The sequence below is a fragment of the Numenius arquata genome, chromosome 8 (genome assembly GCF_964106895.1).
Source record: "Numenius arquata chromosome 8, bNumArq3.hap1.1, whole genome shotgun sequence".
Classification (NCBI taxonomy): domain Eukaryota; kingdom Metazoa; phylum Chordata; class Aves; order Charadriiformes; family Scolopacidae; genus Numenius; species Numenius arquata.
Window position 1 is genome coordinate 43,728,061 of NC_133583.1, and position 17,465 is coordinate 43,745,525.

Consider the following 17,465-nt stretch of genomic DNA (forward strand, 5'->3'; position numbering starts at 1 on the left):
TAAATTGGAGGCTGATCATCCTCTGTCACCTGTCTTTTCTGATGAGATCAAATCTAGCACTTACTCTAAAGCAAACTTCAAAAACCCCAAAGGGAACCTAGTTTCCTAGAATAAAATATTCTACTGCCAGGGCACAGTACGTGCAAACCAGCTTGCACTTTACAGAGAAGATACCAAACTGTTAAGTGTAAGGCAGACTCTAATTCTGAAGTTAGGCATTTCTCTGCTGCCTGCTTTTGCAAAGCTAGTTGGTACAGTGGTAGGTACTGGAGTGCACTGCAGTGGGGATCTTGGCCTCTTAATTCAGAAGAGACTTCACAAATATAATTCCCCCCCCCCCCCCCCATAACTCACAATAGCTCCTCTTAAAATACTCAAGTCTTAGCTACCACCTTACAGAAAAGTTAGCAGTTTTAAGCTGTTAGGTATCATTTTGATCTCAGGTACTAAGGCACTAACAATAGGGCACAAAATGTTGCATTTTTGTGGTTGTCAGTCTTGCAGCAACTTATTTTCTCCTAGGGAGTAGTAGTATCAGACAAACCTGCTCTTTTTGACTACTCATTCTGTACTTTCAGTTGGAGATGCCTATAGCTACCCAGAGGGAACCCAGCCAGCTGTGGTACTGAGAACAACCTTACTGGCATTCTCCTTCCAGTCAGCTCAGAGCCCTGCCTGCCTCCTGGCACAGGCCAGGGGCAAGCTCACTGGACACTGTCTGTTGACGCAGTGCCACAGTTAGGGCATCCGTATCACCCTTCCTCTGTGCAAGGAACAGCCATTTGTTTTCTAGAGTTTGCTGCACACATTTAGAGTTTGCACTCCTTGGAAAATAGAAACACCTGCCTAACATGAAAAGTGAATGCAAATGTAATTTCTACTCCCCAGTACACAATCTCAGGCTTTGCATTTCTTTTACTCAGATGGAGACACACAAACTGGTAGCAGTATCCAAAACAAGAAAGAACCAGAACTTAATAGAAAGTTTTATGCTCAACTGAGTCTGGAAGGCCAAGCAAATTCCAAATACTGAGTTGTCTTGTGCATTCTAGCAAGAGGGGGAGGAAAGAAAGGAGGAAAGCACAAAGATGGAAGGAATAACAGCTGCAAAACCTGCAATATCCTCATCCTTTCCAGCTCTACAGACATACAAAGACTTTTTATAATAACGTGCACATACAACTAAGTGGTAACCTCCATTCTCTCCACCCCAATATATGTTTCATGTTTGAAGGAACATAAACTCTCACCCCCAAGCAACATATAGTTGCATCCAGTCCCAAAAGTAGCTCCTTTGAATATAAACCATTTCTTGCACCAGCAAGAGTTGACAACAGAAGTTAAAACAAGCTAAAGAAGGTGAAAAACTTAAGTTGAACTCCATATACATTACACCTTAGATAGGAAAAGTGCATATAGTTTGCACCACCACACATCGTGCTAAATGCTAACCTTTTCACCAATGTATATATTTCAGAATGGAAAAATCCAGACACACACGATCTGCCTCTCCTATAACTGGTCAGTATTAGAAGAGCTCAGAAGAGTTCTGAGGCAGTTTTAAGAACCCCACAACCCAGCCAAGTCCACCACCCACACTTTTCATCTGTTAGGCCACACTACCATTTTTCCCTGATTCTTTCTGACAAAAAAACCCCACATTGTGTGATATAAAGTGCAAGCTGTTCACCTTCCCCATCTGAAGCACAGAGGATAGAAATTGAAGAAAGAAAGGGAAAACCTACAGTTTGAACTTTAAAAATTCCCATCATAAAAAGCAAATAAATAGCATTTAGTGCTGAAATCAGAATATAAAATAACATCTAATTTTAAAAATTAACACAGTAGAATCTTGAAGACAGCTCAAACTTGGCATTGAAAGTGCCCAAGGAAACTAGGAGATTGAATTTTTGTGTGCATAACACAGTGTCTCAGGCCTAGATGTCTAGCTTTTATAACCTTAATTTATGCCAAGGAAACTAACTTCCATGCCAACAAAAGTGCTAAGACTGCATCTTCCAAAGGACAGACAAGGGTTTATGCTTTGGTCAATCCCTCCTTTACTACCTCCCCCACATCTCCCTAGTCACATAGCACTCTTCTCTAGCTTAAAATAAAACTCCAGTTTGTATACTGAAGCAAAAGTGTGATCAGATTCCAGCCAGCTAGATTGTTTGATATTTTTCAGACCACCCCTTCCCGGCTCCACACGTCCTTGAGCTGCTGAGGCAGGTTGCAAAGGTCAAGCAGTCTCAAAAGAGAAGCCTTGGGTGTTTCCTTAAAGCCCAATTTGAAGTTTTTAGCTAACCTGATAGAGATATGTTTTTTTAGCTTAAGAGTAAAAAGCAAATAGCTCACATGAATGACATCACTGGAGAAGTCAAGGCTTTTGGCAAAATATCACATCCTGTGATAATAAAACTTTTTTTTTTTAAACAAGGAAAAGATTAGTTGTTATTATTGATAGCTCTCTAAAAGTAAGCATTAGCTAGCCTACTAAAAAGGTGGCTATTTCCCCTTACTTTAGCTTAGCATTATATTACCAACATAGAACCTATGTATATATATCTCATCCTACTAGTCAGGAGCAGCAGCTCAGAGAAATATTAGCATACCACATACAGAACAGAAGCATACCATCTACCAGATTCTACAGATTAAGAACATTTCATCTTTCAAGACCTTTTTAACAAGTTTTGTTTAGCTGATAGTCAATTATCACATAGAAGTTTCACAAACAATATTAAACCCCTCCAAGTTGATATATCAAGCCCACCCAGATCAGAGAAGAGCCTTCATACTCCAAGTAGCACAATCTTGTCTTTCAGAAGGACAGTTATTCCCCTACAGACCCCCATAAAACAGCATTTCATTATTTTTAGGACCTCTCCTGGGATATATCAAACAAACATTAGTTATAGAGACAAGCCATGTAAATATTAGATCCTGAGAAACCACAGACTTACAGCTACTACCACAACCAGCCAGCCTTACTAGCCTTAGGCAATTTAACTTAACTACCATCCACAGAACAGAGGAGATACCTTTTTACCTTAGTCTTAGAGAAAGCTGCTACTACAATTCCTCCCCACCCAAGAGGTGAAGGAAGAACCGAGTTTTAGAAGACACAGAGAACTCTTTATAATCTACTCGCTCCCTCGTTTTGCTCTCTAGCCCACACCTGCAACCCTAAAACCTGCCCTATCTGTGATTCTCATTGGAAAGTTATCAGTATAAAATCGGAACAGCTGCTGAAGGCTAAGACACACCAGATGGTTATTTATACCAGAACTACTCACTAGTTAGTCAATAAAGCAAGTGAAGGGATGCAAAAATATGAGTGGTTCTATGTAGACCAATTTTTGGTTGGATTTTCATATCTTAGCTTTAAAGTATTAAGCTTAAAGATAATGGAAGTGCTTGTGTTTTATCAATTATCCTGAGTCACACTGCACTGTGGTATAAGAGGGATGCATAAATAGTGTATCTGGTTAAGGGCTCTTCAGTATTCACACCTTTCTTTGCTCTCCAGTTCCATTACTTAAATTAAAAACCAAATATATTTAGTAAATGCTGCTGTAGCATGAAAGTGAGTACCAAGTTTTTTCCTATTAAATTTGATTTCTTGTCATTTAAACTACAAAGACTTGGTATTTAGCCAGTTTGTTTTTAATTTTGGCTATTGACTAAGCTTTTGTTTCTCTGAGTGCACCTAAAAATTTCAGCCCTGGTGTGCTGTAGTACAAAAATCAGATTTGTATTTGATATGTTGTTTCATTTAGGTGTGTGTGTCAATTTGGGACCAAAACCCGTTTGGATTCTTATCATGCAAGTGATTAATCTGCATGCTTTTTTTTCTTCCCTTCCTCTCCCCCCCTTTTTTTTCCCAGCAAAACGTCCTGGTTTACTAGGCCAACTTTAATTGGACTTCTTTGTTTTCCTGGCAAAAGCATGAAGTACTGGTATGGGATCCAAAATACTTAGGTAGATCCAGCATGTATTCTGACTTCAGCAGCCCGATCTGTTAGAAGCATATGAATAAAGTTGTTGGGGCAGCTGTTTGCTGCTTTTACTGGCACCTCTACTGAGCTAGGAGTAGGTAATGCAAAGTTTATTCTTTACAGGTGACAGGAAGGGGATATTTTTACTGAGATGAAAATGATTCCTTTATTTGAAGCAGAGCAAGTAATAGAAACCTTGCTCAGTGAAGTGAAGCAAGGAAAGGGAGTGGAATCCTCTCTGGGTAGGTCTCAAGGTTTGTTGAACTGAATGATCTTCTTGCTATAAGACTGTTATTGGGGACTGTGAAGTTTTGTTACTATTGATAGGGTTGGACAGCGTGATGGGAAGGGTACTGGCAAAAGAAAAGAGAAGCTGTTGCCCATTAAGTGTACTTGTTTGCTGTCTTACTCTGCCTTTTGCCTTTGACTTCTGGCTTGTCTGCTTAATCCTCCTTTGAATCTGTTTTTGTCTTGTAAAAATTTAAGTCAGCTGGATTTGTTAGGCTATGCTGTGAATGGGGAAGCATTACGTTTGAATATTATACTAGTTTGGTTTGTAATCACTTAGAAAACTGAGTTTTAAAGAAATCACTACCTTCACATATCTGATGTTAAGCTGAAAAAGAGTGTATTAGGATATTTTTTGTTTAATGTAAATATAGTGTTGAAAAAAAGACTTGAAATATATTGTAGTATTTCTTGCTGGTTCCGCAGCCTCAGCGCTTGCTACAAGTTCTGATCCTGGCTGACTGTGACCTGAGGTCAGGTAGCTGCTAACAATACTTCTGGTGGTACTCCCAAAGGTGATTACTGGGTAGAGACGAGAAGAGGACAACAGAAGTGTGGAAAGAGGATGTCACCTCTGTGCTTTTGTCCTCACCCAGTATCTGCTGTTTCTAAAACAGGGTGGCTGAAATGTGGAACATGAAATGGCAGACTTCTTGACAGTTTTCTCTTCCTGTAGTGGGTTCAACTGCATCTTTCTGAAGATGCCGTGTTCGGCAAAGACTTTTAATCACTTCTATCTGGGAGACTGTAAGACAGTGTACAAGGTAGTACCCCAAGACTCCATGAACATGGTGAGTATCACGGAAATAGATTGATTACTCTGGATTAGATATTATATTTGAAATTATTAATCTATTTAGAATGTTAAAGCAAGTATTACTGATCATTCTTAAATGTCTACAAAGGTAGAAAATATGTTCTGAGTGGGATCTGACCTACTGAACAAAGACATTTGGAGGTCCTGTGGGTAGAAGGTATATTTTTAAACGCTTGCTAAGGAGTTGTGAAATAGTGAACTATCTCTTTGTTGTAATCTTTAAATAAAAAGCAGTATCTTGCTACAGGGTGTGTTTTTCAGTTGCTATAAATCATGTTAGCTGATATTTGCAAGTTTCATACATTCTGGTGAAAATTTCTATTGCAAATAGCCATTTATCTCTGAATCATGATGACATCTTTCTGATTATAAAAATCCATATAAAAATTGTGTAGTGGTGATAAACAATGCCAATTGCACAGGTCATTATGTACTGACAACTGAGATCCAGAAATTAAAAAGCTGTATTATCAAAAAGAAATTTGGGCACCTAGTTTTCAGCGCTCTCTAGGCTTAATCATGTATGGAGAGCGCTATCCTAGATAGTAGCATTAGTTTGATGCATATGTTAGTAATTCACATTGATATATGCTTACTTTGTGGCTTTGGCTGTTGCTCTCACACTGTTGAATCACCCTCATAACATGTGAAAGGCAAACAAAATTGAAACCTTGTGAATGAAGACTTTGATTTGTTTTAATTTAATACAGTTGAATGGTATTTCCCAAAAGTATTCACTTAGGCCATGGTAATTTTGTTCTCCCAGTGAGCATTTAAAACACCACTTCACACTGTGAATGCTGTCTGACAGTGTACATAACTATGCAAGTAACAAATACTTCAAAAACCATGGGAAACAGAGTAATGGGGACCGAAGCTCCCCACAAACAAAATGTGGTTACAGAAGTCAGCTCTGCATTACAGCAAAACATAGAAATTGAAGTTGATGACTACTGCTTTAATTTGTAGGCCGGATTTGGCTCTCAGATAATACTGTAAATTTGGAATAACTCTACTGACTTCAACAGAGTTGCCTTAGGTTTCTGTTAGGGTAGATGATAGCAAAGTGTCATTGCCCTGTGTTATTAATTTAACTCACTGTATCATTCCCCCAGTTATTTATAAAGCTATGTTCATCTGAGAGTCTATGGCAGGGTACCTGTGAAAGTTGTGCAGGCCGGTCTTTGGCACGTACAGGAAATTACAGTGAAAAAATTCATCCATTCCAGAAAGCAGCCCTGTTCCTGCTTACTGCTGCCTTTCTCACCCATTAGAGTGGTTTCACATGCTAGAGAAATCTCACACTTCATTAACTCAGCCTTCAGCTAGTGTCCAACCAAGACACTATTGCAGAATGATCCCTGACTGGGGCCATATTACATCATCAGCTGAGAGAGCTGGCAACTACCTATTTCTCTCCCTGAAAATTAATTTCTAAGCTCTTTCATTACAATTAAGTCAATTATTTTTGACATTCATCCAGTGAGACGCTCCTTGTACCCCTGCTGCTGCTCTCCTGGGCTCTGCCAGCCTGTGGATGAGCAGTCTCCTCTGCCTTGTTCCTTTGGCACTTCATCTTCTCACCCGAAACAAATGTGTCCCTCCATCCGCTTTGCTCCTGCCTGGCCTTACTGTTCATTGGGTCGGGAAAGGATGTCTGCTTACTCCTTGGATCTTCTAAATTCTTCCTTTACCCATATTCCCTTCACTAACTACCTCCTCAAAGTAATTTCTGTCTGGTTAGGCCTTAGCTTGTGAGGGCCAGCTTGCTTCTGTGCTTCCAGAGACCGCACCTGAAGGTGCATGTGGGGGCTACTCTACTTTGAAAGGGAGGGTGTCCTGTGGAAGCACCCATTCCTCTGTACACTGAGCATGAAAAGAAGCCCTCAGTTAGTAAGGCTGGTGTGTGGTCTTCCCTACATAGGACTTTAATGCATTATTCTGAAGAGTTCAAGTACACGCCAGTTCTTTGTCCCATCCCATGACCTCTAGGCATAGAGAGAGAAGGGAAAAAAAAAAATTTGCAAACTCCCCTGACATGGAAAAGGGGACTCTTTTCACAGTGTGTAAAACTGGCAGAACGAAATTCTCAGCGTGCTTTTCAGAACCAGATTTAAATAGGTTGGCAAGGGAAAATGACTAGGTTGTTCAGTGTATTTTTTTACCCCTCAGGATGTTGATATTCCATATCAGCACTAAATTTGTGTAAAGTTTGTGGTTATTAGAACCAACTAGGGTGCAAAGAACAGAAGAAACAAAACAGCGTATTGAGTCTGAATTTCACCTTTTTCTTTTCCTTCATGGGATGCCCTCTTCAAACATGTCATAAAGGGACCTGTTCTTTTCTAGGAGGTCCTCTAATGTTCACTTAAAGCAACAGCACATGATAAAATCTTATGTGTTTAGTCATAAATAGGGATCAAATTTCTGTTATGTAAAATATGTTAAATCACATAATTTATAGTAGTTTGGACAGAATCTGGGGCAGTCATTTTCAAGTGCATCTATGGTGTGGCAGTGCTGCCAGAATATGATTGACTCCAGAGAATCTGAATGCCGCTTTCATGAGTATTGAAAGGTTTGGACACTCCCAGTGCTGCCTATCTCTTCCTTATGCTATGTGAGAAACTCGGAAAAAGAGGCCTTTGCAGCCTTACCTGCATACTGAATTGAATTTGTTGAAGTAGTGTTCTTACACTAGTTCAAGTTCCTGAGAAAACAATCTTTTTCTGATTTAGTAATGGTTTATTTCAGCATAATTTGAATTTTTAAACCCTCTTCAGTGGTGGCTTTATGCAAGCTGGGTTGACTCTACATTGCAGCTGGCTAGGAGGATGTGCATGTTATTAATTATTGTGCCTCAGCTGAGACCTAAGAACTTTTTGAACTCCTCTAAAACAGTTGCAAGCTATTATGTGTTCATACCCTTCATGATCTAAGCTAACCCAAAGCAGATCTGACTAAAATGAATTTCAGCATAATCATTTGCATTAATAAAATTGTCTCAAAGTTGTGCTTGAAATGCAAAACTTGAGGTGATGATTGAGGAGTTACATCCCCAGCTATGTGCCTGATCCCTCTGCAAGAGATTACTACCCTCACAGCAGAATTGCCTGAAATTTATACTTTTATGCGCTCTCATCCTTTCCAATCCCAGATCATTCACTAGGTACCACTTGGGGATCCTTAGCAAAATATCTTGCTATGTGTTTCCCGATTGTTCCAGTGTCTTACACTGTTGCAGTCTTCTACCAGTAGATGTCAGCTCCGAACTGGTGAAAGTTTATTCTGTTTGTTTCAAGGTAATTAAAATTAGTGATTCTGTGACATTGGCCTTCTGATATCAAGTTGCTTGTTCAGAACATCAGAAAGCATAATGTCACTATTCAGATGTGCAATGTATGACCAGTGTGACATTTGCACACACTGTGACATCTGTAAAGACAGAGAGAATTCAGGCTGAATAAATGTGCAACTGAAAAAAAGAAAGCCAGTTATTCTGTACATTATTAAAATTTAAAGAAAGATTGTTCAAGATCAGACTCTATTACCAAGTGAACATACTTCTAGGTTAAGCTAGTAAATCAGGGCAAAGGAACCGCTGTGGTGCAGGGGGTAGTAGTAATTTGTGGCAGCCTCTACGCTGCCAGAAACAGAATTACTGGAGCATTTGAGGAGTCCCTGCCCCAGTGAACTAGTTACCCCTGCGAGAAAATGTGAGTGGGGGATATGCTTAGTCTGTACTGCTCTGTTGGTTTTTTTTTTCTTTTTTCTTTTCTTAAAATTATAGGGCTATTTGCAGCTTGTGTATTTTGCTGGAACATAATCTGAGAGGCAAAAATTTGACCATTGTTCTTTAGGGTAGCATGGCACTGTACATACAACCACAAGATGGAACAGGAAGAAATATATTTCCCTATATACCGTGGACGCAAGTGCCATAGTGCTGTGCCTGCTTACTTTATGGCATCTCCTCTTCAGGTAGACCAAAAGACTTACTACCATGCTCTTGGGACATGTGTGTGTTCCTGTGTTCTGGGATCTAGCATGCACGGGACAGTCTTATGTTCAGAAATTCCTGTTTCAGGGGCAGAAGATGCTATTAGTATATTCCCACACTTTCCATACAGCTGTAGCCATTTCTGCTGAGGACTCCTGGAGACCTACCCCAGAGATCTTAGTGCCTCTGCCATGGAACTATGCTGAGCTGGTCTGTGGTTTGCTAGGAGAGCTTGCTGTGCCCTGCGAGGCAGGGACTTTAGCCCACCGTCACATCTAACCAAGGCGCTGCCTGTTCTAGCTGTTCCTCCTGCTCAAGTCCACATTTTAGAAGTGGATTGGTTCCTCCTGCTTGCCAGCAAGTTGCTTATGCTGTGGAGTAGATGTTTGGTAAAATCTGTGTCCTTCAGAAATGTTTTTTCCCCTTGAAATGCAGAAGGCACAAGGCACAGGGGTTGAGGACACAGAGCGGACAGGTCTGTGAATGCTGCGTTTCTATGGAGGGGCTGGGGCTGGGTTGAAGCCGTGTTGTACATGTCTGGGAGAAACAGTGGTGGGAGCATCCAGGAACGAGACCATGGAGCTTTCTCCCAACTGTCAGGACCCTGAGAGCAACAGCAGGCTGGGCAGCCCCTTCCCCTCTCCCGGGGGTGGGATTCGCTGCCTGCGCTTGAGGCCAGCCCTGACATGGTGCAGCTGTGTAGCCTTGGACAAGACCGCTATGAAAGGAATGGTGTGAGAAGGGCCTGTGAGGGGCCTCCTCGGGATCTCCCTCTTCTGGCTCAGGCCCTTGCCCTTGCCTGAGCTATGTGGTACTTGTGCCCCTGCCTGGCCATATCCCTGCTAATCCTGACCCCTAGCTGGCTTCCGGCTTCCTGGCTTGGCCTGGGACCGGCCTTGTCACCATGAAATTGTCTGACCATCACTGGACTGTCGGCTGACCCTGGTTACTGTTGTCTGCTCACCCCGCTTGGGGACTTTGGGATGGGGACATTGCTGGTGAGGCCACCATCAGTGTCGGGTCCATGCTCACCTTCCCCAGTGGAGGAGCCAGCTTCTGCTGCTCCCTGACACTAACCTGCTCTTACCGATGGGTGGCCATCACAGGCCGATTTATGTGACGCATGTTACAAATTATAATTTATAAATACATGTATAAGCTAAAATTAAACTTGCATTGGCGGTTCAGTTCCCTGTACTAGTACTGTGAAGTCTGTAAAGTGATTAATGATGTCTCCTCAAAATCCATGAAGGTAATAAATAATAGATGTTTTTCAGAGATTAGGACTTTTGAACAGATAAGCGTCCTATAGATGGCATACCTGCTCCCACTTGGTCCTCTAAAAAGAGAAAACAGATATGTCAGTTCCAAGGGAATGTTATTCCTTATTTTTGCAGACTGTGGCCTAGCTCAGTGCACAATTGTGAATGTCAATATAGTAAATACAGGAAAGTCAAGTTGCACAGTTCCAATGTCTTTAGGAGATTAACTGCCTGTTTGCTTAAAAACTTGACTCTAGTGACTTTGCTGCTTAGCGTGTGACATCAGTTGGGGAAAGAGGGCTTCCTTACTATTCCCATTGCTCAACCAATGGTATTTCTTTAACATCAGAGGGCCAGGCATGGTAGAACTGGCTGCAAATGTTTGAGGGTGCAAGAGGGTGATTTTGTTCAGCTGAGTGAACGTTGATGCTGGTGACAAAAGTCCATTTGGATACAAGTGTAGTATCAGGGCCATCAATTAGATTGAGCTAACAAACCCTCCACCTCTAGATACAAAAGTATTTTCATATGGGGTGTTTCCAGAAGCCTGCTTGTTTACAGAGCTGATGTGGGCAACCAGCGAGACTCCCTTTGTTCCTGGGGATGGATCAAGGCGGTAGGGAAGAGACACCCTGCATACCTACATTGAAGTGACATAGGGGGTGAGGGAATTTCTGAGGGAAGCTGTAATGATTTGAACAATTTTAATTAATTTATAATTAGATTTTACTATACAACCAGCAGTTAATTTCTCACAGGCTTTATGGGATTATAGGTTTATTGAGATTTTTAAGTGTTAAGTGACCATATGTTTTAAAGGCTTAATATGGTTTTAGCTTTTAGGTGATTGTGACATTTTGCAACTTTTCTAAAGCTTAGTAATGTGTTCTTTGGCTCTTCTGCATGTGCATAACACATGTAGCAACATATTTTAAAAACAAACCAAATCATTAACTATTCAATTAGAGCCAAACCATCTTAAGCCTACTAGCTGCTTGTTCATACACAGAAAATAACTCATGTGCAGTGTGAATTTAAATTATCTGTGTGTTTATGTGCTCAAAACACCTAAATAGCTACAGTGAAATTATGTGAGTCACAAATATGATTATTGAAGGTCAATCTCGGTGGTAACAGTGATCTGAAGAACTCTCCCACTTCCTGGCCATCCCCAGGCTTCAGCAGCTCCTATAACTGCTTGTATGAAGTGGCTTGAAGCTGAGCATATGGATGCTGGTGCTTCAGAGCAGTGGCACTGATGTTGAACTGGGTAGAGAAGCTGTTATCAAACTGTGTATGCAAGCTCTTGACCCCAGACTGGTGAGTGATTTCACAGGCACAAAGTCCTGCTTCTAAGCCTCTGTGCTTCTGCAAGGAACCTGCCCTGTCATTTCTGCCTTCACAGAGCTGCATTTTGCATCCACTTCTGTGGAAAACTCATCCACAGCCTGCTTTCTTTCCCTCCATCATTAAACACTCCTCCCTGCATGCATGTCAGCAGCAGCTCGTGCTATTAGTGTCTACAAGCACGTTATGTTAAGAACAGTTTAATAATTTTAGAATGTGGCTTGGGAGAGCCTCTGTTACCAGTGCTGGTTCTAACTTTGTTTCAGGCCAGAGAAGTCCTGGAGAGTATAACAGTTTCTAAAATACCATAATGGAAAAAAGAACTAATATTTGAGGCCAGTGGGAATATTCCACCTCTCTGTGCCAAGGAGCCTGTGAAGGGAGCAGTGTATCGCAGATGGAGAGGCTTAGTAAGTGACCAGCGCAGTCCTTGGGAGTTTTCCCTGTCCAGAAATCTAATAGACTGTTACTGCTCTTAGTCTAATAGATAATGCTGCCCAGCATTATTCATTAGGGAGGAGAAATGATAACACAGTGCTGCACTGGGATGCAGATGCTTGCTATTGGAAGAATGGCTTCTTCCCTTTCCCCTCCTAGCTCAGCTACATTCTGCAAATAAACAAGGAAGGATAAGCAGTGTGGACACACAGCGTTACACAGCTCTGTGCTTGCAATAGTAATAGTACTTTACTAGTCAGAAATATTTATCACCCTATCAGTGTGGCAATGTATGACTTTCGCATGGGGTGAGGTGTTGTGTTAACTAAACCTACAGTCCACAGCAAGGGAATGAGGAACCTCACACAGGAGGAGAAGAGAGGTCCTTGCTGAGTCCCACTCTTGCAACTAGGACTGTCCCAACTTCTGTGTGTCCTTGGCCTCTGACTGAAGCTAAGCCATTGATACAGGGACAGCTTTGAGGGTGGCAAAGGAGAACAGACTACTGGGGTTGAGACTGCAGGCTGTGTGCTGATACTTCTGGCCCAGCTCCGAGAGCTGAAATGTCTTTACCTGGAATGGGCAGGGGAGCGTATGGAGAGGCACGTTTCTGGGGGTTAGAGAGATGTGGTGAAATTCTGGATGGTGGTACTCATGGACAATGAAGAATGAGCAGAGAGAAGGGAAGAGGGTTTTGGTACAACCTTTCTTTTAACTGATGCTAAATTGAACGTTTGTTCAGTAACATGATACAATAATACTTAAATAAATGTGGAGGACTAACCCTTACCATGGGGTGTGGGCAGAAGCTTCCATATCTGATTCTCTGAATCCTGCAGTTGGTCCACCAGCATGGAATTGCACTATGTACGTTTAGTTTTCTTCATGGGAGGCTCAAAATATGTTAAAATAATCTTTTAAAACAAAAAATGAAATGTTGAGTCTTTGTGGGGGACAAATAAGCTGAAGGCAAGTTGAAGATGGGAAAACTGTCTTTTTTTAAAAATAGATGGCTGGCTGGAGTCTGTGTTTTAGCTTAAACAAGGGTAATACAATTTGTGCAAGACTGCAATAGCAGAGCATATTTATCTAACTTTTGTTTATTATTATCTAGTTTTCTGAATTTCTAAACCTCTGTTTCAACATATTTAAAATTCCTATTTCATTTTCACAAGACTACATTTGGCTGTATTGCGTGTGCAAGGGCTACAAAAAAGGCACTATATGTGCATTATTGCTGTACCTTTATATTTATCTACATGCCAAGATTAATCCAAGATGTGGTAATGTTTTGCCTTAGAGCAATTGTACCAATGAACCTTAACCCTGATCTTAAGAGACTTACTCTCTGTTCCTGTGACAGTTTGTTTATTCTTCACTTCAGGGCCTCTTTTGAGCTAAAACAGCCATTAAAAGCAAATTGTTCTGGACAGCTTTTCTGCCTCTGAGTAACAAAAACTGTGCAACTTATTTTCATTTCTTCCTATACCTTTTCCAGGTGATTCCTGCAAACATAAATCCACTGTAGTATACATCTGCAGCACTGGAATATTCTAAATGTGGAGAAACGATGCAACTCATTAACAGTGTGACCGTTCAGCATTCTCTATTTGTGAAAACTGCTGCATGCAGGGGACAAATCCCACTGTACTTTGTGTACTTATCATTGTGAACACAATGTGTATAATGTCCATGCTGGAGGAAAAACATACGTCCAGGTGCTTCGTATATTTTCAGTTGTTTCTGTAGGTTGTGCTGCGTGAGCGGCAGATAAAATTATGGCCAAATTGTAAAAGAATGTTAAGTGTTAAGCGTTTAGCTCTAAGATAGATCTAAACCTCTCTAATTCAGTGGAAGGTGTAAGTACTCTATTTATTCTTTTTAATAATTTTTAATAATTTTAAGTTGATTAATTTGATTAATCAAATACTTGAAGAAATATAATCTCAAAAGTGACTAGAATATATCCCTCTATTAAGCAGGCAATTTTTTTTTAACTTCGTTAAAAACAAATATATTATCTGTGAAAAGTAAAAGAACAGAAATGAAAAAGGATTGTTTGTAGTACAACTGTAGTACAATGGAGATATCAAGGGAAAAATGGAGCCCGCTTCAGCTGCTCTTAAAGTTAATAAGAGCTGGATCAAACCTAGGATTTCTTGTCGCTCTCATGAGGCACCACAGCTCTTGACTTCACTAATCAAGACTCAAACCTGAATAATTATGAACTATATCTTCCTATTCACTAAAGAAGAAATAACTCCTGGCTAGATTTAACATGGTAAAACTTGCTTCATTAAATCTTTTTTAATTAACCAAATACCTTACATTATTTCAGGTCCTGCTATACTGTTTCTTCTTATAAGAGAACTACTAAAACAGAGACAACGGTCAGTTCAGGAATATAAAATTATTTATTTTAGAATTGTGTCTAAAATGAAAAGTAGTTAATCAGAGTTGAAGGTATAAATCTTTATCAAGCTAAAATCTCAGGCTGATAGTGCAAGTAGGTTTATAGTAGAATAATAAATAATTTACTGTCCTTTTAAAAACGTATTTTATTGAATTGTAGTTGCAATGTAATTTATAAATTGCTGGAAAGGAGATAGATTTATTTTTTTCTTTGCATTTTTGCAGAGATTTTTCTTTCTTTGTTGCTGCCACAGAACAGAAACAGCAGTTATTTCTGTAGTATGGCAAGTATTTTTCCTTTTTTTGTGTAATCCTAATGTAACTGAGACATTGCACTGTTTAGAATGAAGAAAATATGTATGTATAGATCTATATGTATAATGTTTATGCAAAGTCTTATTTTTTAATAGAAGTATTTGTATTGTTAACTATAACTGAGGTTTCTATCTAGTTCCTCTCTATTTCTATTTATTAGAAATTATGATATAGGAAAAGATGAACAAGTTAAAATCTGATTGTTTTATATTGCATCTCATTAATTTTAAAGCTGCATAATTGTAAACTCTACAGTAATAATTCGGATCAAATTTATTTAATAGGCAGTTGAATAGATTGAGGAGCTGAAGTGGAGTCTTACAGGATACTTTAGATGTTCTGTGAACACTTTGTACTACATGCATTGATGGTAAATTTAAGTGTTAAGTGTTGATGGACGCGATGAACAGAGGTGGGAATGAGTTTCTTTACAGCTGCAGCAGTTTGTAAATATGAGGGTTATGACAGCTTCAAGAAGCTGAAACCAAGGAATTCTTGCAGAATAAGCACCTGCTTGTCAGCTATCCTACGAAGAAAAATGAAACATTGAAAGAAATCTCAGACTGTTTTTCCTTTGCAAAATCTGCTTATGTTCAGGTGTTATTGTCCTGTAGTGAGGATCTGAGGACTTAAGCAGATTTTACAATGCGAAGAAATCTTGTCTTGTCTGTGTGATTTTACACAGGATATGTAAATTTCATAGGTGGTGCTCAGTTAGCTGTAGATTTCAGCAAAATTATGTAGGAACATAAATAATTCTGATATTTCATGAAATATGAATAAAGGTCTATTCAATACTTTGCTTTCTTGAGGCTCAGGGGAAGCCTAAATTGAATGGTGCTGCTGAAGCTCTTTTGAAGAGATATTCTTTAAAATTTTTACCATGCCATGTACCTTTCCATTAATTTGAAATAGTTTTCAATTCTTTCAGTGTTCCCTTATGATTAAAAATTTTGTCAAATGCCAGTCCTCAGTTATGCAAAGTTTCCAACAAGGGCTATTGGACTTGTTCTAAAGTAATTAACCTGAGTGCTGGAAACATTTCACTTTTCTGCATTGCCACTTCTTTTTATTATAGAAGGGAACGGTTCTCTGTAACTGTGGGGCAAAATGTTTTTCACCTAAGTAAAATTCTAGAGAAATTGTCTATTTGACATCTACAAACACAGAAAGCCCAGAGCTGCTGCTTGCAAGGCGTCCTCAATTCCCTATGCGTCCACTCGTGCAAGTGGCTTTCCCAGCGTCACATCGTTGTGTTCTGTGAATGTAACAGGAGTGGAGAAGATGGAGTATGTCATATATGTCGATAAGACTCCTGCTGCCACAAAATCTTTCTCACCCAAAATTACAGCAGGCTACAGCAAGATTAGTTTGCTCAAAAAAAGTGATAAAAACACAGAAAAGCTTTCAAACAGAGAGGTGAAAAACTCCAATTAAGATAGTTATATATACTAGATGAATAAGCTGTGCCATAGAATCATAGAATTGTCTATGTTGGAAGGGACCTTTCAGATCATCGAGTCCAACCATCAACCTAACACTGAAAAAGCTATCACTAAACCATATTGCTAAGCATGATGTCTACCCATCTTTTAAATACCTCCAGGGATGGCGATTCCACCACTTCCCTGGGCAGCCTGTTCCAATGTTTGATAACCCTTTTGGTGTAGAAATTTTTCCTAATATCCAATCTAAACCTCCTCTGGTGCAACTTGAGGCCATTTCCTCTTGTCCTATCACTTGTTACTTGGGAGAATAGACTGACCCCCACCTCTCTACAACCTCCTTTCAGGTAGTTGTAGAGAGCGATAAGGTCTTCTCTCATCCTCCTTTCTCTAGGCTAAAAAACCCCAGTTCCCTCAGCTGCTCCTCATAAGACTTGTTCTCCAGACACTTCAACAGCTTCGTTTCCCTTCTTTGGACTTGCTCCAGAATCTCAATGTCTTTCCTGTAGTGAGGGGCCCAAAACTGGACATGGTATTCAAGGTGGGCCTCACCAGTACAGGGGGACAATCACTTCCCTAGTCCTACTGACCACACTATTCCTGATATGGGCCAGGATGCTGTTTGCCTTCTTGGCCACCTGGGCACACTGCTGGTTCATTCAGCCACAATGTGTCTAGTCTTTTACAAAGTAATAGCTAGAGAAGGAATGGCTATTCACTTTTATCTTACAAAACATGGTGAATAAGATATTAATGAAACTCAAGTGTTTGGCCTTCAAAACTGAAAAGAAGCTTTTTTCATACGATGTGTATTTTCCTTGGGGGAATCATTATTTCAGGATACTCTTTGATATCTCGAGTTTAGTGGGATGTAGAAAAGGAGTTGACAATGAAAAAACCCCAACAAAACCAATCCCAAGCTTACTCAGATTTGATATACTGTTAAGAATAAAGCATTTTAGAAAAGAGATAAATTCTTATGTTTCTGAGTAACGAGCTCTAGAAGAATCTTTCCCTGAGACAGATGTGACCTAACTACCTCTTGCAAAACTCCTTGAAGTTTTATGAAATAGCTGTGGCCACGGACAAAGCTCTGCACTAGCTGAACCACGGGCCTGATCCAGCACAACGATTGTCACT